This window comes from Bubalus bubalis, chromosome 11 (genome assembly GCF_019923935.1).
Source record: "Bubalus bubalis isolate 160015118507 breed Murrah chromosome 11, NDDB_SH_1, whole genome shotgun sequence".
NCBI classification, from domain to species: domain Eukaryota; kingdom Metazoa; phylum Chordata; class Mammalia; order Artiodactyla; family Bovidae; genus Bubalus; species Bubalus bubalis.
This window is the reverse complement of record NC_059167.1, coordinates 21,222,621-21,245,342: the sequence shown is the minus strand read 5'-3', so window position 1 is coordinate 21,245,342 and position 22,722 is coordinate 21,222,621. Positions and strand designations below refer to the sequence as shown.

Here is a 22,722-nt window from a genome sequence, read left to right as displayed (position 1 = left end):
GCATATAGGTTTCTCAAGAGGCAGGTCAGGTGGTCTGGTATTCCCATCTCTTTCAGATCACTGCAGATGGTGATTGCAGCCATGAAATTAAAAGATGCTTACTCCTTGGAAGGAAAGTTATGACCAACCTAGATAGCATATTGAAAAGCAGAGATATTACTTTGCCAACAAAGGTCCATCTAGTCAAGGCTATGGTTTTTCCAGTGGTCATGTATGGATATGAGAGTTGGACTGTGAAGAAAGCTGAGCACCAAAGAATTGATGCTTTTGAACTGTGGTGTTGGAGAAGAGTCTTGAGAGTCCCTTGGACTGCAAGGAGATCCAACCAGTCCATTCTAAAGGAGATCAGTCCTGGGTGTTCTTTGGAAGGACTGATGCTAAAGCTGAAACTCCAATACTTTGGCCATCTCATGCAAAGAGTTGACTCATTGGAAAAGACCCTGATGCTGGGAGGGATCGGGGGCAGGAGGAGAAGGGGACTACAGAGGATGAGATGGCTGGATGGCATCACCGACTCGATGGACATGAGTTTGGGTGAACTCCGGGAGCTGGTGATGGACAGGGAGGCCTGGCGTGCTGCGATTCATGGTATCACAAAGAGTCGGACATGACTGAGTGACTGAACTGAACTGAAATCTCTTGAAGGTCAACCTTTTGTCACACGGAGGTCAGTATTTTTCTTTTGCTTTCTGAAGATCTTTGGACAAGCAGAAAATTAGGCATCTTTCCTAAGGTAGATCATGTGCCTCCTTTTACTTCACACTTTTTTTTTACCAGAGAAACTCATATTTTATTCAAACTGTTCGTCAGATTTACTCTAGATATATGATGTGCCAGAAAGACCCTTAGTCTGTTAATTTCTTCTCAAAGTAGTATAGTCTTATTGAGTAAGATCTGGAATTGTAGTGGCCCTCTCTGGCTTCTTGGGGATGTCAGAGTTGTAAGTGTGGCCCTTAAGAAGAAAGGGCATTGGAATAGTCATCACACCATGGGCAATCTACCTCAGTTTGAGGTAGGAGATCGATGGGCCCCTGGTATGGACAGCTGGTATTTGTCAAATTTGTCAAACAAAACCGAAGCTTTGTTTTCTCTGAGCCAACCCAAGGACAAAGCTAGTGGCAGAAGCTGAACTCTGCTGAAGTAAAGAGAAAAGGGGACCACTCCTGAAGTCAAGGAAAACCTCCCTGTCTGCACATGTGCAGGAAGGCTCTTTAGGGGTCAGAAAGGGTGGAGGTGCCACCCTGTAATAAGTGTGGACATACCTCCACAGGCCTCAGGAGCGGGAGCCATCTTTGCAAAAACTTGCAGAGGCATGCTGGGGAGGGTCCTAGGGCAGGTCAGGTGTGAAAAAAGATAACTGGCCAAAGGTAAACAAGGACCCAGAAGGACTGTCTCACTTAAGTGATTTAAATAAGAGACACTGATGTATAGAACAGTCTTATGGACTCTGTGGAAGAGGGAGAGGGTGGGAAGATTTGGGAGAATGGCATTGAAACATGTAAAATATCATGTATGAAACGAGTTGCCAGTCCAGGTTCGATGCACGATACTGGATGCTTGGGGCTGGTGCACTGGGACGACCCAGAGGGATGGTATGGGGAGGGAGGAGGGAGGAGGGTTCAGGATGGGGAACACATGTATACCTGTGGCGGATTCATTTTGATATTTGGCAAAACTAATACAATTATGTAAAGTTTAAAAATAAAATAAAATTAAAAAAAAATTTTTTAATGAACATTTCAAATAATGATAAAAAATAAATAAATAAAAGAGAAAAAATAAAAAAATAAATCACCTCGTACTGCGGGCTTCCTCGTTAGAGAGGACCACCTCACGATTTCTCTCTTTTTTCTCCCGTGTGTAAAAAAATAAACAAACTGTTTCTCTGTGTGCTCTCCCACTTATGCTATGTCTCTAAGAATAAACTTTGTACTTATTTTTGTATTCTTGAAGCATTCTTGCTTTCAAATGGGGGCTAGAGCCAGGGGATCATTGCTTCCAGCCTCTAGTCACTGGTGGTCCAGTGGTGAGGATTTCTATTTTTTCACTCAGGTTACCCAGTTTCAGTTCCTGGGCAGGGAACTAAGATCTCTTAAGACCACTCCCTGCTCTCTCTCCAAAATCAAGCTGGTGAAAAGAAGCCAAGAAATGAAAGATTTTGAGTAGATTCTAATATTCTGTGGCCTCTATTATATAACTTTCACCTTGCTGCTGCTTCTGCTTTTTCTGTAGAAAAAGACCTTGTCTTTCTATGTCTTCATTTGATGAAAAGTAGTGTGCTCCCCACCACCAGGAATTTCCTTCACGTTGCTACAGTGTAGCATTCCACACAGAACATCATCTTGTTCACATTGTACAGGTTTTTCTCCTCCTCATATCACCATCACACCACAGTTTCCAAATTGGTCACCCCTGACAGTCAACACGTCATAGCATGCTGGGACAGCCTGTTTTATGTCATAGCCAAAGGAGGGCTTACCAGTATAAATCACAGTCACTACAGTTTGCCCTCACACAAACAGCTGATGCTGAACATGGGGTTCCATCCTGGATATAAGTGTCAGTTGGACAATCATGTGTCTCCCTGTTACAGTATTCTGGTAGATCACAAATACCAAGAGCATCTCTGTACATATATCCAGGTTGAGCATATTTACACTTCATGCAGCAATCTCCATGATCACGGTCACTGCCAAGGCTGAGGATACAACTGGTTTCACAACATGAGACCTCACTACAGTCTTTTAAGGTGCCACAGTCACATCCTTCAAAATTATCTGTTATCTTGTCACCACACCGTCTAGCTACATAAGGAAAATTATTATATGCTATATTTAGTGAACTCAAACAAGTTCAAACTCCCACACATGCAACCATTGATGAATAGCCTCAAAAGTACAATTGCTTATCATATCTAGAAGACCAGGATTAGGAGCCATGAGGCACTGATATCTTTGAAAACACCAACAACCTGGAACATCGTGAAATGCACCCATAAGACCTGTTCCATGTGCTCCAACAGTAGCAGCTAAAAATATGTGATATCTTACGACATAAACATATGATGCTCCCCGATTGTGGTTGCATATTCCATTATGGCTGCTATAATAGGAGGTCCCAGCGATTTTATGTCCTGTTAAAAGCAATGAAGTATCATGTGGTATATTTGCATGAAAATTCTGAGATTTCCATAAACCAAACTGAGCCTTTGCCTCTGCAGGGCTTCTAAACCTTTGGAGATTCATCTGATCTCTATGACTCCATATGCACAAAGCACGTATGAAAACCTGAAGTTGACCCTGGTAACAAATGGTGTGCAATATGTTGTTTATAATCACTATATTCTCTATTATATGCGTCTCATTACTGTTCTGAACAACTAATGAGTGAGAAATTGTGTAGTGAACTTTTAAGGCTTTTCTGTGTGGCCACCACAGATACACAGGGCCTGCTCTAGGCATTTCAGAAATCATTGCCTCCTCATACTCTTGATTTGTATCTTTCTCTTCAGCCTCACATTTCTCATCCTCTGCTGCTATTTTCTGTGTCACAAGCTGAGAAATCAGATGCTCAAATTTGGAAGAAGCCTCCAATGGTTTGATTTCGTAAGTGAAGTCGTCCAGCTGCAGCATGCCACGCAGACCCCCATAGCAGGTGTCCAGGGTGCCCATGGACCCAGGAACCCCTTCGATGTAGCTAAAGTAGTAGCAGTCTCGGGGGATATAAGGGTAGTTCTCCTGCATGGCACCTTGGTCGTTATCGGTGATAACAGGAAAATGTCTGGGCAGCAAGTTCTTCTTGACTCTCAAGTGAACCACGTGTCTTTGGCCGCTGAAGCGAATCTTGTAGGAGAGCTGGCCTTGTCTCTCAATTCCACTCACTCTGTGGGACACCTTCCTGGGAATCACAATTTCAGAAGAAGTGAAGCACCATCCTGGTGGGTCATGGGAACAGCAGGTTGGAAACAGGAATAGCCAGAGCAGAGGCAGCCAGAGATCACCTCTCAGGTGGGCCTGGGTGCAGGCACACCCCATGAGTGAGGAAGTGTGTGACCAAAGAAAATGCACTGCGGTGGGAGGCAGGCAAGACTATCCCTGGAGCAGCAACTTTTAGACAGCAGGCTAGTCCTGAGGAGAGCAGAGACAGACTGGAGGCTGGGCAGCCCCAGAGGTGGGGGAGGGAGGGGAAGCTCTTACATAACAATGTGTCCTCATGAAGGGGAGGGGCTGTGCCAAGTGGTGCTAGGGGTCCTAACACAGGGGGGTTAGGGAAGACAAAACATGTCAGAAATGAGGAAAACAGAGTGCATATCTGGGCTGAGTGGTTCCAATCAGGGGGTTTGGTGCAAATTTGAGACAGTAATTGACTTTTTGCCCTCAAACCAAAATGAGACAAGGCTTCAATTTGTAATGAAAATACGAAATGGAGAAGAGGGTGGAAGCTTCTTTTAGTCAGACTTTTGAGGAGAGAATCAAATTCTTTCATACTTTACAAACGTGGGATGTGTTGGGGGTGATGAGTGGAACAAAACAATAGTGTCCTGAGTAGAAATGTTAGGGTGGATAATAGTTCCTTATAAAGTTAAAATTATGCCGGCCCTGTGTCTTGGTGATTCTAGCCATAGGAAGTTACCACAATGATTCTATATACATATTCATAACAGCATTATGCTTGAATTTATTCCACAGACTGGAAACAAGCAAACAGTGCTGGACAGATGAATGGCAGACACACGGGGCTATTCATTCAGTGGGAAAATCGTCAGTAAATCTGAACGAGTTTCTGGTATGTGTACGATCGTGGATGTATCTCATAGATAATATGATAACAGAAAGAAAGCAGACCAGAGAAGCAGTACATAGGACTTCCTTTGTACGACGTTCTGGAATAGTCCAAAATAATGTACGGGGAATCGAATTTTAATCAGTGCTTTGCTGATGTGAGGGAATGGAGAGATGGAGGGAACTTTCTGGAGTGATGGGAAACTTCTGAATCTTGACTGGGGTGTGTTCAAGATGAAGGTTTCCCTCCAGGGTCCACATGTTGAAATCCGACCCCCCGCCCCAGGTGATGGTATTAGCAGCTGGGGTCTTCGGGAGGTGATTGGTGCTTTTACAAGAGGCCTCAGAGAGATCCTTCAAGCCTTCTGCCCTGTGTGTTTACAGTGAGAAGGTGCATCTGTGAACCAGGAAAGGGTTCTCCAGACACTAAATTTGCTGGCGTCTTGATCTTGGTCTCACTAGCCTCCAGAACTATGAGAAATATTTTTGTTTATTACCCACCCAGACTAAGGTATTTTATTATAGTATTCTCAACACACTAAGACAGGATGGTACTTACCATCCTGTCAAACCTCAACAAGCTGCATGATTAAATCTGAGTATTTTATTGTATATGCTGAGCATACCTCGAAAAGTTGATTCACTTAAAAAGTTCTGACTTGAGCTTTTTTTTAGTTCCTTACAGAATAATGAATCATAATCTCTTTCATACATCTTTCTGCTTTCAAAAATCATTTCTGCATTGAATTGCCTGTAAATGAACTCAACTCAAACTAAGGAAGTTACCATGAGCAATTTATGTCGCCTGATTTCTCTTTTTGTGGGTCATATCTTGAAGTTGGAACCAGTAATAAGGACATTAACATTTAGAAGAGAAGACTGTCCTATTGCATAAATGTGATGTATGCAACACTGAAGGATTTTTAAAAAATTAGTGCACTCAGGAATATTCAAAAAAATACAAGTACGCTTGAACTCAGCTTGAAGTCAATTCACCATGAAAAGAATAGGTGATTTCCTATTTTTTAACTGAAGTGTAATTGAGTTATTGTATTGTTTTCAGGTATACAGCATAGTGATTCAATATTTTTATGGATTATATTCACTGAAAGTTGCTATCCTTTAAATATCTGATGCCAGATGCCACTCCCTTCTGCCTCCAAAGTTTCCACAGAAAAGTCAGCTGATGGCCTTTTGATTTAGTGTTTTCCTTTTCTTCTTCTATATACCCAGGTGTGGAGTTGCCGGATCATGTGGTGCATTTACTTTTAATTTTCTGGTAATCCTCCCTACTGTTTTCCTTAGTGTACCGATTTACATTCCTAACAACAGTGCACAACGCTTCCCTTTCCTCTGTATCCTCACTAACACTTGTTGTCTTTTTGATGATAGCTCTTCTGAGAGGTTCATGAAGTCATATCTCATTGTAGTTTTGATTTAAATTTCCTTAATGATTAGCGATGTTCAACACCTTTTCATATGCATATTGGCCATGTGTGTGTCTTTCTTGGAGAAGTGTCTATTCAGGTCTTCTGCCCATTTTCTAATTGGGTCGTTTGGTTTTCTATTTGATATTGAGTTATTATATACTTTGCATAATAATCCCTTATCCATCATTGCATCTCCAAATAATTTTTCCCATTCAGTAGATTGTCTTTGAGTTCAGTTAGTTCAATCACTCAGTTGTGTCCGACTCTTTTGGACCCCATGAATTGCAGCACGCCAGGCCTCCCTGTCCATCACCAACTCCCGGAGTTCATCCAAACCCATGTCCATTGAGTCGGTGATGCCATCCAGCCATCTCATCCTCTGTCGTCCTCTTCTCCTCCTGACCCCAATCCCTCCCAACATCAGAGTCTTTTCCAATGAGTCAACTCTTTGCATGAGGAAGCCAAAGTACTGGAGTTTCAGCTTTAGCATCATTCCTTCCAAAGAACACCCAGGACTGATCTCCTTTAGAATGGACTGGTGGATATCCTTGCAGTCCAGGGACTCTCAAGAGTCTTCTCCAACACCACAGTTCAAAAGCATCAATTCTTTGGTGCTCAGCTTTCTTCACAGTCCAACTCTCACATCCATTCACGACTACTGGAAAAACCATAGCCTTGACATGGACCTTTGTTGGCAAAGTAATGTCGCTGCTTTTGAATATGCTATCTAGGTTGGTCATAACTTTCCTTCCAAGGAGTAAGCGTCTTTTAATTTCATGGCTGCAGTCACCATCTGCAGTGATTTTGGAGCCCCCCAAAATAAAGTCTGACACTGTTTCCACTGTTTCCCCATCCACTTCCCATGAATTGATAGGACCAGATGCCATGATCTTCGTTTTCTGAATGTTGAGCTTTAAGCCAACTTTTTCACTCTCCTCTTTCACTTTCATCAACAGGCTTTTGAGTTCCTCTTCTCTTTCTGCCATAAGAGTGGTGTCATCTGCATAATGAGATTATTGATATTTCTCCCAGCAACCTTGATTCTAGCTTGTGCTTCTTCCAGCCCGGCGTTTCTCATGTACTCTGCATATAAGTTAAATAAACAGGGTGACAATATACAGCCTTGACATACTCCTTTTCCTATTTGGAACCAGTCTGTTGTTCCATGTCCAGTTCTAACTGTTGCTTCCTGACCTGCATATAGGTTTCTCAAGAGGCAGGTCAGGTGGTCTGGTATTCCCATCTCTTTCAGAATTTTCCTCAGTTTATTGTGATCCACACAGTCAAAGGCTTTGGCATAGTCAATAAAGCAGAAATAGATGTTTTTCTGGAACTCTCTTGATTTTCCCATGATCCAGTGGCAATTTGATCTCTGGTTCCTCTGCCTTTTCTAAAACCAGCTTGAACATCTGGAAGTTCATAGTTCACGTATTGCTGAAGCCTGGCTTGGAGAATTTTGAGCATTACTTTACTAGCGTGTGAGATGAGTGCCATTATGTGGTAGTTTGAGCATTCTTTGGCATTGCCTTTCTTTGGGATTGGAATGAAAACTGACCTTTTCCAGTCCTGTGGCCACTGCTGAGTTTTCCAAATTTGCTGGCATATTGAGTGCAGCACTTTCACAGCATCATCTTTCAGGATTTGGAATAGCTCCACTGGAATTCCATCACCTCCACTAGCTTTGTTCGTAGTGATGCTTCCTAAGGCCGTGACTTCACATTCCAGGATGTCTGGCTCTAGGTCAGTGATCACACCATCGTGATTATCTGGGTCGTGAAGATCTTTTTTGTACAGTTCTTCTGTGTATTCTTGCCATTTCTTCTTAATATCTTCTGCTTTTGTTAGGTCCATACCTTTTTTATCCTTTATCGAGCCCATCTTTGCATGAAATGTTCCCTTGGTATCTCTGATTTTCTTGAAGAAATCTGTAGTCTTTCCCGTTCTGTTGTTTTCATCTATTTCTTTGCATTGATTGCTGAGGAAGGCTTTCTTATCTCTCCTTGCTATTCTTTGGAAGACTGCATTCAGATGCTTATATCTTTCCTTTCTCCTTTGCTTTTCACTTCTCTTCTTTTCACAGCTATTTGTAAGGCCTCCCCAGACAGCCATTTTGCTTTTTTGCATTTCTTTTCCATGGGGATGGTCTTGATCCCTGTCTCCTGTACAATGTCATGAACCTCCGTCCATAGTTCCTCAGGCAGTCTGTCTATCAGATCTAGTCCCTTAAATCTATTTCTCACTTCCACTGTATAATCATAAGGGATTTGCTTTAGGTCATACCCGAATGGTCTAGTGGTTTACCTTACTTTCTTCAATTTAAGTCTGAATTTTGCAATAAGAAGTTCATGATCTGAGCCACAGTCAGCTCCCGGTCTTACTTTTGCTGACTGTATAGAGCTTGGCTGCAAAGAATGTAATCAATCTGATTTCGGTGTTGACCATCTGGCATCTCCAAATAATTTTTCCCATACAGTAGATTGTCTTTTAGTTTTGTGAATAGTTTACTTTGCTATGCAAAAGCTTTTAAGTTTAATTAGGCCCCATTTATTTATTTGTGCTTGTGTTTCTTTTGCCTTAGGAGACAGATCCAAAAGAATACTGCTGTGATATTTTTCAAGGAGTGTATGCCCATGTTCTCTTTTAAGTGTTTTATGGTTTCTGGTTTAGGGCTGTCACGCGAGCGTATGTTTCTCGGTTCCTTGTCTCATCACAACAAAGATTTGCAATGATGGAGCGTCACAGCTCTCAGGTCTTGGATAGACCATGTTATAGCTCTCAGGTCGTGAAAGGACCGTGTTATAGCTCTTAGACAAATCAGTGTTACAGCTCAATTTTATTTAGAAGATAGCAGGAAAATCCATCTTCAAGGCGTGAGGGCATGTCGATCCAAAGACGGGAAGAGAAGAGCGCCCCAGTGTGCGGGAGAGAGAGCGAGCTAGCTTTGGCTCCTCTTTTTATATGTTTATGTCTCCCTAGGCCTGTCCCATGTAAATTGGGCCAGCCAGGAGTGTTGTTTGCTTTACCTGAGGTCCTCACTCTGGTCCTCGGACCTTCTTTTGTTCTATTTTCACGGGCTTTTCCCTTCTTTGTCTTGTAGCCACCGCCATTTTGGACTCCTTTCCCCTATTCTACCTACCTAACATTTCCAAACCCTCAGGAGATGGGAGGCCCAATTCTTTGGGAATAGGGGCATCGAGGTCTTTTTGGCTATTTCCTGCTCTACTGGGATGGCTAGGGGTATTGGGCCTCCTGTCCATCTAAGGGTGTGTGATATTTTTCGTGGTCAGCTGTAGTTTTATGTCTTTGTTGAACTGGCACTGCGTGTTGTAGCTTGTTGACCTGGGCAGAGACAAAACAGGTAAGACAATTGAGAGTACATGGAATAATCATAAGCATCATCAATATAGCATAACAAGCACTAGTAGAGACATCAGTCAATTTTAAACTCACATGGTCAGGATGGCTCAAGTCCCTCCTTGTTCAGGGATCAGAAGATCTATCTCCTGTCTGTTTTGGAGTACAATCTCTGTCAAGCTGTGTTGGCTCCTTAGAGTTATCCTGAGAAATCTTATCTCCAGAAACCAGGTTTTGGGGGTGTTCATTAGAATGACACTCATTGGTAGTTCTGAATAGGTATCTGAGATCTCCCAGGGGCTCACAGGTGTATTGAGTATCCTCTTCTGTTTTCTTCCATGGCTTGACTCGTGAGTAGTGAATCCAGGAGTCATGTCCTGGTACCTTGACTGTTGTGGGGGTAGAAAGTATTACAGGGTAGGGGCCCTTCCATGTGGGCTGGAGTTGAGCCTTTGGGGACCCATCTTTCCAGACTTTAATTAGGACTTGAGTCCCTGGAGCATATAGTGGTGACTCCTTAGAATCTTTTGGGTCCTGGTTCATACCCCACAAGCATATATCCTGTTGGAATTGCCCAATGGCCTCGGTATAAGACTGGAGGGTCTGAACCTCTGGATCTAGGAAGAGGTCATTGACATAAACAAAAGGTCTCCCATATAGCATCTCATAAGGACTAAGACCAACCTGTTCCTTAGGGGCAATACGGGTGTGGAGGAGAGCTATTGGTAAAGCCTCCTTCCATCCCAGGGAGGTCTCCTGGGTTATCTTTTTTATCGCTGATTTTAAGAATTGATTGGCTCCTTCTAGTTTTTCTGAAAATTGCGGCCTCCAGGCACAATGGAGATAATAAGTAATGCCCAGTGCGCTCGAGACCCCTTGGGTGACCTTAGAAGTAAATGATGTCCCATTGTCACTTTGTAATGACCTGGGCAGACCAAATCTTGGAATGATTTCATGGAGCAGTTTTTTTACCACCTCCTCAGCCTTCTCAGTCCAGGTGGGAAAGCCTTCAATCCATCCTGTGAATGTATCTATCATGACTAATAGGTATTTATACCCTTGAGAAACTGGCATCTGGGCGAAGTCCATCTGCCAGTCCTCTACTGGGTAGGCCCCACGTCGTTGGATGGGCTGGGCCAGCTGGGGTCTTCAGGCTCCTTGGGGGTTGTTTAGTTGGCAAGTGGGACAAGAGGAGACCACCTGTCTTATAGTTGTTTGGAAGCCTGTTCTTCTGAAGGACCTTTCTAGTAATCTTTGAAGGGACTTTTCCCCCAAATGAGTGGTAGCATGTAAGGAGTTAACCAACTTCCATTGGAGGTTCCCAGGCAGAAAAAGGAGTCCCTCCTTTTGGAACCACCCCATATGATCTTCTTGAAAGCCCTCGCTCTTAGCTTTAAGAGTCTCATCTTCAGTATATGAAGGAGTTTCTGGCAAATTAGTCTGTGGAACTAAGGTGGCAACCCCTATTAGGTCATGGTTCTGTAATGCTGTTCTCCTAGCTGCCTGATCAGATGCTTGGTTCCCTCGTGCCACTTCTGTGTTCCCTTTTTGGTGTCCTTTACAGTGGGAGACTGAAACCTCAGTGGGCAGATGGACTGCCTCCAAGAGTTGAAGAATCTGATCACCATATTTGATTGGGGACCCTCGGGTGGTAAAGTGGCCCCTTTCTTTCCAAATAGCCACATGTGCATGTAGCACCAGAAAGGCATACTTGGAGTCAGTGTAAATGGCTATTCTTTTTCCTTTTCCCAGCTCTAAAGCTCGAGGCAGGGCTATGAGCTCAGCTAATTGGGCTGAAGTACCTGGTGGTAGAGGCTTAGCCTCTATGGTCTCAAAATTGGAGACTACTGCATACCCGGCTCTTCTTCCATCCAAGACAAAGCTGCTTCCATCAGTGTACCAGATTTCCTCAGGATTAGTCAGAGGATCTTCTGACAATCCCTCTCGGGGTTTTGTGTAGTGGTCCAAGGTTTCTAGACAAGAGTGAAAGGGGAGAGAGCCCTCGGGGATAGGCAGGAGGGTGGCTGGGTTAAGAACCTCACAAGGGCATATAGTGAGGCCTGGATCAAGCATTACTTGATATCTGAGGATTCTTTGATCAGACATCCATAAATGGCCTCTCCCGTTTAGGAGTTGTTTTACTTGGTGGCTGATAAAAATAGTTAGTTTGCCCCCAAAGGAGAGTTTTAAAGCATCTTCTAGCATGATTGCAATAGCTGCAAGACTTCAAAGGCAGGGGGGCCAGCCTCGGGTGGTTGGACCGAGCCTCTTGGATAAGTAAGCTACAGGCTGGGGCTCAGATCCCAACCTCTGAGTTAACACTCCCAAGGCTATTTCCTTTCTTTCATGGACATAAAGTTGGAATGCTTTTTCTGGGTCTGGCAACCTCAAGGCAGGTGCCTGACTTAAGGCCTGTTTTAGTGTAGCCTCTGCCTCCTTTTGAGGAGTTCCCCACATCAGTGGGATTGAATCATCTCGTCCCTTTAAGCTTTCATATAAGGGCAGGGCAATTAGACCATAGTTGGGTATCCAGATTCTACAATACCCAGTTAGCCCCTGGAAAGCTCGCAATTGTTTTTGAGTCATGGGGGAGGACAACTGGAGGATTCCTCGTACCCGATCAGAGGACAGCCTCCTGGGCCCGTGTGTAATCTGAACTCCCAGGTAAGCCCCTTTGTCTTGACCATCTGTGCCTTAGCACAGGAGACTTTATATCCCCTTTCTGCCAAGAAGTTTAGAACCTGAATTGTATGTTGTTGGGCACTTTTCTCCTCTGGAGAGCAGATTAGTAGGTCATCTACATATTGTAATATTTTCCCATTAGGTCCCAGGTCCAGATCTAGGAGATCCCGGCTAAGGGCCTGTCCAAACAGGTGGGGGCTATCTCTGAACCCCTGAGGTAATATTGTCCAAGTCATCTGTTGGTGTTTTTCTCCTGGGGCCTCCCACTCAAAGGCAAAAAGGTATTGGGATTCTTTAGCCAGTGGTATGCAAAAAAATGCATCTTTGAGATCCAAAACTGTAAACCACTTGGCACTGGGTGGGATTTCTCCCAAGATTACATAGGGATTGGGTACTGTGGGATAGAGGGGGACTACAGCTTCATTTATGATCTGGAGATCTTGAACCATTCGCCAGGTTCCGTCTTTTTTCTTTACTGAGAGGATTGGGGTGTTACATGGCGAACTGGTGGGGACCAATAGCCCACAAGCAAGGAATTTGTTTATTAAAGGCTGTAGTCCCTCCCCAGCCTCTCTTTTGAGAGGATATTGTTTCCGGTTAGGAAACCGAGTGGGATCTTGGAGGACAATGATGACGGGTTCAGCTTGGTGGGCTCATCCAGGAATCCCCTGGTCCCACACCTGGGGGTTAATTTTGTCTTCCCATAGTTTTTGGTCCCTCTCTATTGAAGGTGTAATGGGTTCTTCAGTAGTAACCAGGAGCTGTAGAGCTCTAGGGGCTGAAAAACTTCCCATCACAAGGGTGGTCCCCAGTTTAGTGAGTATCAGATCAAATCAGTCGCTCAGTCATGTCCGACTCTTTGCGACACCATGAATCGCAGCACACCAGGCCTCCCTGTCCATCACCAACTCCCGGAGTTCACTCAAACTCACGTCCATCGAGTCAGTGAAGCCATCCAGCCATCTCATCCTCTGTCGTCCCCTTCTCCTCTTGCCCCCAATCCCTCCCAGCATCAGAGTCTTTTCCAATGAGTCAACTCTTCGCATGAGGTAGCCAAAGTACTGGAGTTTCAGCTTTAGCATCATTCCTTCCAAAGAAATCCCAGGGCTGATCTCCTTCAGAATGGACCGGTTGGATCTCCTTTCAGTCCAAGGAACTCTCAAGAGTCTTCTCCAACACCACAGTTCAAAGCCATCAATTCTTTGGCGCTCAGCCTTCTTCACAGTCCAACTCTCACATCCATACATGACCACAGGAAAAACCATAGCCTTGACTAGCCGAAACTTTGTTGGCAAAGTAATGTCTCTGCTTTTGAATATGCTATCTAGGTTGATCATAACTTTCCTTCCAAGGAGTAAGCGTCTTTTAATTTCATGGCTGCAGTCACCATCTGCAGTGATTTTGGAGCCCAGAAAAATAAAGTCTGACACTGTTTCCCCTGTTTCCCCATCTATTTCCCATGAAGTGATGGGACCGGATGCCATGATCTTCGTTTTCTGAATGTTGAGCTTTAAGCCAACTTTTTCACTCTCCACTTTCACTTTCATCAACAGGCTTTTGAGTTCCTCTTCACTTTCTGCCATAAGGGTGGTGTCATCTGCATATCTGAGATTATTGATATTTCTCCCGGCAGTCTTGATTCCAGCTGTGTTTCTTCCAGTCCAGCATTTCTCATGATGTACTCTGCATATAAGTTAAATAAACAGGGTGACAATATACAGCCTTGACGTACTCCTTTTCCTATTTGGAACCAGTCTGTTGTTCCATGTCCAGTTCTAACTGTTGCTTCCTGACCTGCATACAAATTTCTCAAGAGGCAGATCAGGTGGTCTGGTATTCCCATCTCTTTCAGAATTTTCCACAGTTTATTGTGATCTACACAGTCAAAGGCTTTGGCATAGTCAATAAAGCAGAAATAGATGTTTTTCTGGAACTCTCTTGCTTTTTATATGATCCAGCGGATGTTGGCAATTTGATCTCTGGTTCCTCTGCCTTTTCTAAAACCAACTTGAACATCAGGAATTTCACAGTTCACATATTGCTGAAGCCTGGCTTGGAGAATTTTGAGCATTACTTTACTAGCATGTGAGATGAGTGCAGTTGTGCGGTAGTTTGAGCATTCTTTGGCATTGCCTTTCTTAGGGAGTAGGACACTCAGGGACCACCAGAAACTGGTGGGAAAATATGTGGCCATCCCAGCAACAAAGAAGTGCTCGGGTGAATCTGTTAGTAGTTGCTTTTCCTGTGGCACCCAAAATGGTACAGGTTTGGGAGGAGAAGGCTCCGGAGTAGGAGATCAAGACAGAGTAGGTAGCCCCTGTGTCAACCAAGAAATTCTTGGACCTACCTGCCACATGGAGTTGCACCCTTGGCTCCAGCCCCGTGATGGTTATCTGTGACAGGCGGGCTGGCTGGAGTGGGCCGCTTCAGTCCTCTTGAACCATCGTGAGGGTAGGCTTGGCGCTTGACCTTGAGGCTCTTGGGTCTCGAGAACAGAGTGCTGCCCGATGTCCCAGTTGATGGCATTTGTGGCAAGCCGTTCTAGGAGACTTGTCATGGTTTGGACACTCTGGCCCAATGCCCCGCCTGTCTACAGATTAAGCATTTGCTTAGTGCCTTGTCCTTCAAGGACTCGGGGTTTGCCATAGGGCTTCCCTGGAAGGGGGCCAGCATCTGGGCATGCCTTGTCTCTTTCTTTCTCTCCCTCTCCTAGGCCTTGGCCTCCTTCTCCTGTTCTCTGTTCTAAAAGGTATTGGTGGCTGTCTGGACCATCTCATCTAAAGAGGCAGCCGAGTCCTGCTGTTGTAGCTGTTGTAACTTAATTCTGATATCTGATGCACATTGGGACAGGAATTTGTCCTTTAAAATCACCTACCCCTCGTAAGAGTCTAAGTCCAGATTGGTAAACTTTTTGAGTGCTATTTTAGCCTTTCCAGAAAGGCAATGGGGTTCTCATTGGGCTCCCGAGTTATTGCTGAGACCCAGGCATAGCTAATTACTTTTTATTGTGCTGCTTTCAGTCCTGCCTTCACACGGATTAGAAAATGATCCCTTTCCCAGATGTGCTCAGGGTCATTATAATTCCAGTTAGGATCGGAGGAGGGGACTGCAGTTTCCCCTACTGGGTATCTATCACCAGACATGTGAAGCCCTGTTGCATACCTCCAGGCTTCCTTTAAGACCCTAGTATGTTCAGGGTCAGATAATATTTGACTAAATCTTACCATGATGTCTTTCCACGTCAAGTCAAAGGCCAAGGTAATATGTTGGAATATATCTATATATTTGCCTGGGTCATCTGTATAGCTTCCCAGGTCTTGTTTGATCTGTCTTAGTTCTAAGAAGGAGAAGGGTTTATGGACCCGGGTTGGTCCGAATTCTCCTCCAGTTTCAACTAAGGGACATACTCGAGCTGGCTTTTGTGGAGGGGGTGCTCCCAGATATGGGGGCACGTTTGGATACAAGGAAGGAGCACCAAGGAACTTGGGAGCTGTGGGAGGTGAGCCTTCATGGAGTGGTTGGGGGGGGGTTCCTTTTCTTGGTTGCCTGTGCCTAACACCATTTGCCTAGTGGTCTCACTTTGAGGGCGTACAACAATCCCATACTTAAGACAGAGTTCTTTCATATCTTTTAGTCGGAATAAAATTTGGACATAGGGGATCTCTGTCCATTTCCCTTGTCTTTTGCAGAATAATTCTAATTGCAAGATGGTATTGTAATTTAAAGTCCCATCCTCAGGCCAGTGTTCCTTGTCCCCCAGTGGATACTGTGGCCATGCAGTGGCACAAAAGAATTTCAAGCGACTTCTTAGAGCTAGAGGGTCAAACAGCTTCCAGTTATCAAGGATGCATCTCAAGGGCCTCTGCCGGGAAGTGGATTGGTTATTTCCCATCTGAAAGACAGTAATGACAGGAGAAAAGAAAAAGACCTCCTTTGATTTTCATGGGTGGACTTCCTTAGGGGTGAGTCTGAAGCTTATCCTACCCAGAACTGTTGCAGCCTGAGAGCCAGGCGTCCCCGGGTCAGGGTGCAGATCCCCAGGCAGGCTGAGGCGTGACAGCCTCCTAGAGATTGAATCCCCGGGCAGGTCGAGGCGTGACGACCTCCCGAGAATTGGGTCTCTGGACAGGTCGAGGCATGATGACCTCCTGGGATCCCCGGACTGGAGTTGAGCATCCCCAAGGTCTCCAGCATGACCAGTGCTGGGTAGAATTAAGGGGTTTGTACCTCATTGCTAGTTTGCCCACCGTGGACGGGAATAGATGTGATGTAAGCTCATCCTACCTAGTACTGTTGCAACCTGAGAGCCAGGTGTCCCTGGGTCAGGGTGCAGATCCCCAGGCAGGCTGAGGCATGACAGCCTTTTAGAGATCGAATCCCTGGGCAGGTGGAGGCATGACAGCCTCCCGAGAATTGGGTCCCTGGGCAAGTCGAGGCGTGACGACCTTCTGGGACCCCTGGGACTGGCGGATCGCCGAGCAGGTTGAGGCGTGACAACTTTTTGAGGACCAGATCCCTAGGCAGATCAAGGTGTGATGACTTCCTGGGACCCCTGGACTGGAGTTGGGCATCCCCAAGATCTCCAGTGTGACCAGTACCGGGTAGGATTAGGGGCTTGGACATTATAGAGTATTTCCCTTCCAAGGCCAGCTATTTTCTGGTTGTCTCTCCAGAAGATTGTAGAGGCAACCTTGTGGGTCTGGATGGGGCTCAGGAAAAGAGCATGAAACAGGAGGGAAGGGGGCAGAGCACAACCTTTGAAAGAATGACATAGCACAAGGGTATAATGTAAACCAATTAAAATCAATTGGGTCCAAGATGACAAGTCAAATTCAAGTAAACCTTAATCCCCAATCTATAAGCCAACAGACACACCCAGAGGGGGCAGGACATCTCCAAAGCACTGTCAAAAGATGGAGGAGTGGATGGTTCCCCAAAGGCTGGGATGATCCTCTCACTCATTAGCATATGAATTCACCCCGCTAGCAAAATGCGGCCTAGCCAGGCTGCATTCCTTGGCCTGTACCCTGTAGAGTGGGCGCCTCTCTCTGAAACTTAACAAGTCTACCTCTTACTTATCACTTTGACTCTCAATGAATTTTTGCAATGAGACCTCAGAGCCTGAGCTTAATTAGGTACCCAAAGCCATTCTGGGTTTTGGTTGGGCTCAAGTCCCGGGAGAGGGCTGAAGGACAGGAGGAAAAAGCAGTAGGAAAAACTTGCCAAGGAATCCCCTTCATAGCCTGCCGGAAATTTTGCTTAATATCTGACCGATGCTCACAGTTTTATTGGTCTGATCCTTGGCACAGAGAAGAGAAAGGACAGAAGAACCCCCACCGACTTGTGTAACAGCTACTGGGGCTCAGCAGATAGCGCCTTTGGGGCATGCTGAGGAGTAGCCTCTCCAGAGTCCCTCAGTTGTGCCCCCTGCCACCCGCCTGTTCGCGGGAGGTTTGAGGAAACAAGGAATGAGAGATTGTAAAGGAATTAAGATTTCGTTAGGTATGTCCCTCAAGCCATAGGAGCAAGGACCTCCTACCTTAACCGGAGGTCTTCTGGAATCTGAGACTGGGCCGTGTGAGCTTTCTGCTGAATTCGTTTTTCACTGTCCTGGTTTCCAGCACAATGGGCCTTCCCCTGCGCTGGGTTTTCTTCCCGTTAGGCTTCTACTGTGGGAGTGTCACTGAGTGGGCTCCTGCTGTGCTTGGCCCCTTCCGCGCGGAGTTTGTTTCAGCCAGGTTAAACCCGAGTCACGGCACCATAGATGTCATGTATGTTCCTTGGTTCTTTGTCTTGTCACAACAAAGATTGGAATGACGGACATGAAAGCCTCCTCGGAATGTCACAGCTCTCCGGTCTTGGATAGACCGTGTTATAGCTCTCAGGTCGCGAAACCACCGTGTTACAGCTCTTAGACAAACCAGTGCTACAGCTCAGTGTTACAGCTGTATTTTATTTAGAAGAGAGCAGGAAAATCCATCTTCGAGGCGTGAGGGCACGTCGATCCAAAGACGGGAAGAGAAGAATGCCCCAGCTCGCGGGAGAGAGAGCGAGCTAACTTTGGCTCCTCTTTTTATATGTTTATGTCTCCCTAGGCCTGTCCCATGTAAATTGGGCCAGCCGGGAGTGTTGTTTGTTTTACCTGAGGTCCTCACTCTGGTCCTTGGACCTTCTTTTGTTCTATTTTCACAAGCTTTTCCCTTCTTTGTCTTGTAGCCACCGCCATTTTGGACTCCTTTCCCCTATTCTACCTACCTAATAGGTCTTTAGTCCATTTTGAGTTTATTTTTGTATATGGGGTGAGGAAATGCTCTTGTTTGCTGTACAGACAGCAAAGTCGCTCAGTCATGTATGACTCTTTGCGACCCCATGGACTATACAGTCCATGGAATTCTCCAGGCAAGAATACTGGAGTGCATAGCCTTTCCCTTCTCCAGGGGATCTTCCCAACCCAGGGATCGAACCCAGGTCTCCCGCATTGCAGGCGGATTCTCTACCAACTGAGCTGTCAGGGAAGCCCATTGCCAAAGCCCTTGACAAGTTTTGCTCTGCATTACTCCTGGAGGCCTCAATCCTCAGGAAAGGGAGAAAGAGCCAATCATTTCCTCAAAACATTCTCGAAAAACTAATCCGGGAAACTAAACAAGTTTGGGTAACCCTGTTACCTATTGCCCTCCTTAGCAGTAGAATAACTCCAAAGTATCCCTCAGATTGAGTCCACATACATTCTTTCTAACATCAGACCTCCTTATGGACAGGGACGCCCTAGGGCTATAGTATTATGTAACCAAACTCTCAGTGTTCTAACAGGCCATTAGGGAATTTGGCCCAGAAGCCAACCCTCCTAGCCCTCATTCAGCCATTCTATATCAACTTGGGGATAGAGTCCTTAATGGAACTTGGAAGGACAGTTCTCCCAAGTCCCAGCTGGTTCCTATTTGAAAGGGACATCTTCCAGTCTTCCTTTCCTCACCTACAGCCATCAAGGTTTCAGGAATCTCCAGCCAGATTCACCACTTTGGTGGGGGGAGCCTTGGAAACTGCCCTCTCAAGACTCAGGCACTCCAGCATCCTACGCCTCTGAACCACTTGAAGACCTTAAATTCCTCTTCAAAAGGACCAAAGATAAGTAACAATCGAACTCTTTAAATAAATACATGATCAACTGCCCATGTTGTGCTGCTGATATCGTGATTGTCCTTTCTTTCTTCCAGTCTTGTGCCCTCCTGTGGATGATCCTGTCTCACACCTGTGGTACCTAGCCTTGGTTGTCTGGTCTTTCTGAGGCCTACACCAGGCATCATTCTTGACTAAATGCCCCTCAAACTCACTGTTGGGCTCCAGAATCACTGAGGACCGTGACTGAAGCCATGAAATTAAAAGACACTTGCTTATTGGAAGAAAAGCTATGACAAACCTAGACAGTGTATTAAAAAGCAGAGACATCACTTTGCCAACAAAAGGTTGTATAGTCAAAGCTATGGTTACTCCATTAGTCACGTACAGATGTGAGAGATGAAACATAAAGAAGGCTGAGTGCCGAACGCCTGATGCTTCTGAACTGTGGTGCTGGAGAAGACTGTTGAGAGTCCCATGTTCAGACCAGTCAGTTCTAAAGGAAATCAACCCTGAATATTCACTGGAAGGATGCTGAAGCTGAAGCTCCAGTACTTTGGCCACCTGACATGAAGAGCCGACTCACTGGAAAAGACCCTGATACTGGGGAAGATTGAGGGTAGGAGGAGAAAGGGGTGACAGAGGATGAGATGAGACGGTTGGATGGCATCATTGACTCAATGGATGTGAGATGAGTTTGAGCAAACTCTGGGAGATAGTGAAGGACAGGGAAGCCTGGTGTGCTGCAGTCCATGGGGTCCCAAAGAGTTGGACACGACTGAGCGACTGAACAACAACAAACTCACTCTCACTCTCACCTTACCCTTCCTCTGTTCCATCACACAAGCTAAACCCTCCCAACATTCCTTAGACCCAGAGGAGTATTTATAGACCTTAGCTACTGCCCACAACCCATCCTTCTACTGACTATGCATCTCTGGAACTAGCCTTCAGACAGTATTACTCTGGCCAGTAGAAACTCAGTCTAATGTCTCATCTTACCCAGATGCATAATTTGATCCTAGGACCACAAGCTTTAAGTTAGATCATATGGAGTCTATCTTTCTTCAGGTCCTACGAGAATGCCTAAATTTTATTCCTGTCATTCTGTCAACCCCACAACCCGGAAGCATCCTAACGAACCTAACCAAGGCTCCCATATACCCCCTCTATTTTCAGGGTGGTCACCCGTTGGGGTATTCTATGGTAACATCTCCACACCGTGCAACCATACTTTCATCCTGACTTTTCCCCCAGTGAGTAAACAACATTGGAACAGCACCAACCAAACTATCCAAGCAGCAGTTAAACACAAAAAAACTAGCCCTCCGAAATATCTCAGCTTTTTGGTTTTCAAACTACAGATGCCAGACAAACCCCTCTTTAATCATAGATACCGACAGTACTTTCATTTCTACAGGATGGGTCTCACTAAACATCTCTGGTCACCCCACACTTTTTGCACAATTACTGGTCTGGGGACAAAAAAAACCCCACTTTTTAAGTCTATGCTGTTTCCAGCATCCACAGGGGCAAATTGGGACCCTCTGATCCATGTGGAGGTCGGCTGGGAGTCCCAGTAGCCAGTAACACCAAGCCCCCAATTACACTCCACTCCGACTCATATGGAGCCAGCTTACCCCCATCTCAAGGCCTCTTTTTCATGTGTGTGAGCTCAGCATACATGCGCCTCCCCCCACAGTGGAAAGGAAAATGTTCCCTGGGTTACATGCATGAAAATCTTTACCTGAAAATGTCTAATCATCTGAAGGCCTGTTAGCCCCTTATTGTTTTTTTTGTTTTTCCCCAGAGCACACTGCCTAATTTCTGATTTCCACTTTGAGCTCCTTTCAGGAGGTGCTGAAGGTTAGCTGCTGCCGGGGTCCAGCCCCGGCTGATCCAGGGTCTTCGAAGGAGAGACGGCTAGGCGGCCTATTCAAATGTTAATTAGATATAATAAAGAGGAATAGAATGAGGATAGCTCAGTAGGAAAATTCAGTGGAGAAAAGAAGCTGAGTGGCTTGGTTTACGCGGAAAATCAATATAACCCGTGACACCAGGTTAGCTCTGACCACGGAGGCCGCAGGCGCCCTCTCGAATAGCGGAAGGTGCCCCACCTTAGACACCTTCTCGAGTGGGTCTTAGAAGCCCAGGCAAATAAATGGTCGCAGAGGACATCCACGCTCCAGATGGACACTCAGCTAGAAGTTAAAGGGAAGAATGACATGGGGAGACCAAGCATTGGTGAGCAAGGCCCATAGCTTTATTTTCAACAGGGGCTTTTATACCCTAAGTTACACATAGAGGACAATAGGGGATGCAAAATCAGCAGTCTTTGATGCTTATCAAAAACCAGGGTTTCTTTCCTGCAGATTTATCGTATACAAATGGTTTAGGTGATTTACATCATCTTCTGGCCAGAGGCCTATTAACATTTTATGACTCTTGACAAGGACTTATCAACAAAGACTTATTTTCTCTAAGAGTAATTATTCTAAGGTTTGGCGCCATCTTCCGAAGATAAGATTACGTTCCTATAGGGTGGATGTGTAATGGGTTTACAAAGGAAAGAATTTACTACCTTAAGGGTCTAAAGTTACTAACACCAGGCCACTACTTATTTTTTCTACATACCAACTATATTAATTAATGCACATTCAAGGATACAATTCAAGGGATGTGAAAACTTGGCAACAAACATTGGCTCATCAATGAAATCTTTTACTAGCTTTATTCTGACAGTTTCTAATTCTCTGAGAGGCTCTAAGCTATTTGAATATCTTAAGCTTCCCGTGCCTCTGGAGGCTGGGAGACTGTAAACAATCGTATGCATAGCTGTAGGTGTCCGGGTAAACTTGTCAGGCGAGTTAGAGAGCCATCTGAGGGGTTTGGATTTAAACACTCCTAATTGCCCAGGAACTTTATTAATTGGAGCTGTAAGTTAACTCTTTGACAGAGAGAGTGAGATGGTGGTGGGGGACAGCCCCCAGTAAAGTCAGAGGTGAGAGCACAAAGCAATAAAGTAGGCAGACTCTGGTTTTTTGGGGGGTAGATGCTCGAGAATATCCGGGGGCACTCCCGAGGCTCGATCCCGCCTTTGCGTATGCCGAGCCCCCTTCCTCATGACCTTTGTCACGAGTGGAATGTCTCTCGCCGGCTCCCGGCAAGCTGCTGCAGTGGCTATGATGTAAGTTTTGTAGAGGCAGCCAGCACGTGCCAGAGTCCAGTTGGCAGGGCCCCTTCATGGCCAAAAATTTGACCATGGTTGGGAGCATCTTATGACCATTGGTCCTATGGTGCTAGGAATGCTCGTTTGCTGGTTTGGCAGAGATTCAGCTGATAGGCAAGTCAGTGTGCTG

At 45.4% G+C, this 22,722-nt stretch overlaps 1 long non-coding RNA gene across 1 annotated transcript; it reads left to right on the top strand.

Moving 5' to 3' along the window:
* The first annotated feature begins 1,839 nt into the window (after nt 1–1,839).
* LOC123327983 lies at nt 1,840–19,417 on the top strand. The gene is made up of 3 exons (XR_006542651.2): nt 1,840–3,605; nt 4,689–4,785; nt 19,227–19,417. It is a non-coding gene; the product is annotated as an uncharacterized LOC123327983 (long non-coding RNA).
* The last annotated feature ends 3,305 nt before the right edge of the window (nt 19,418–22,722 follow it).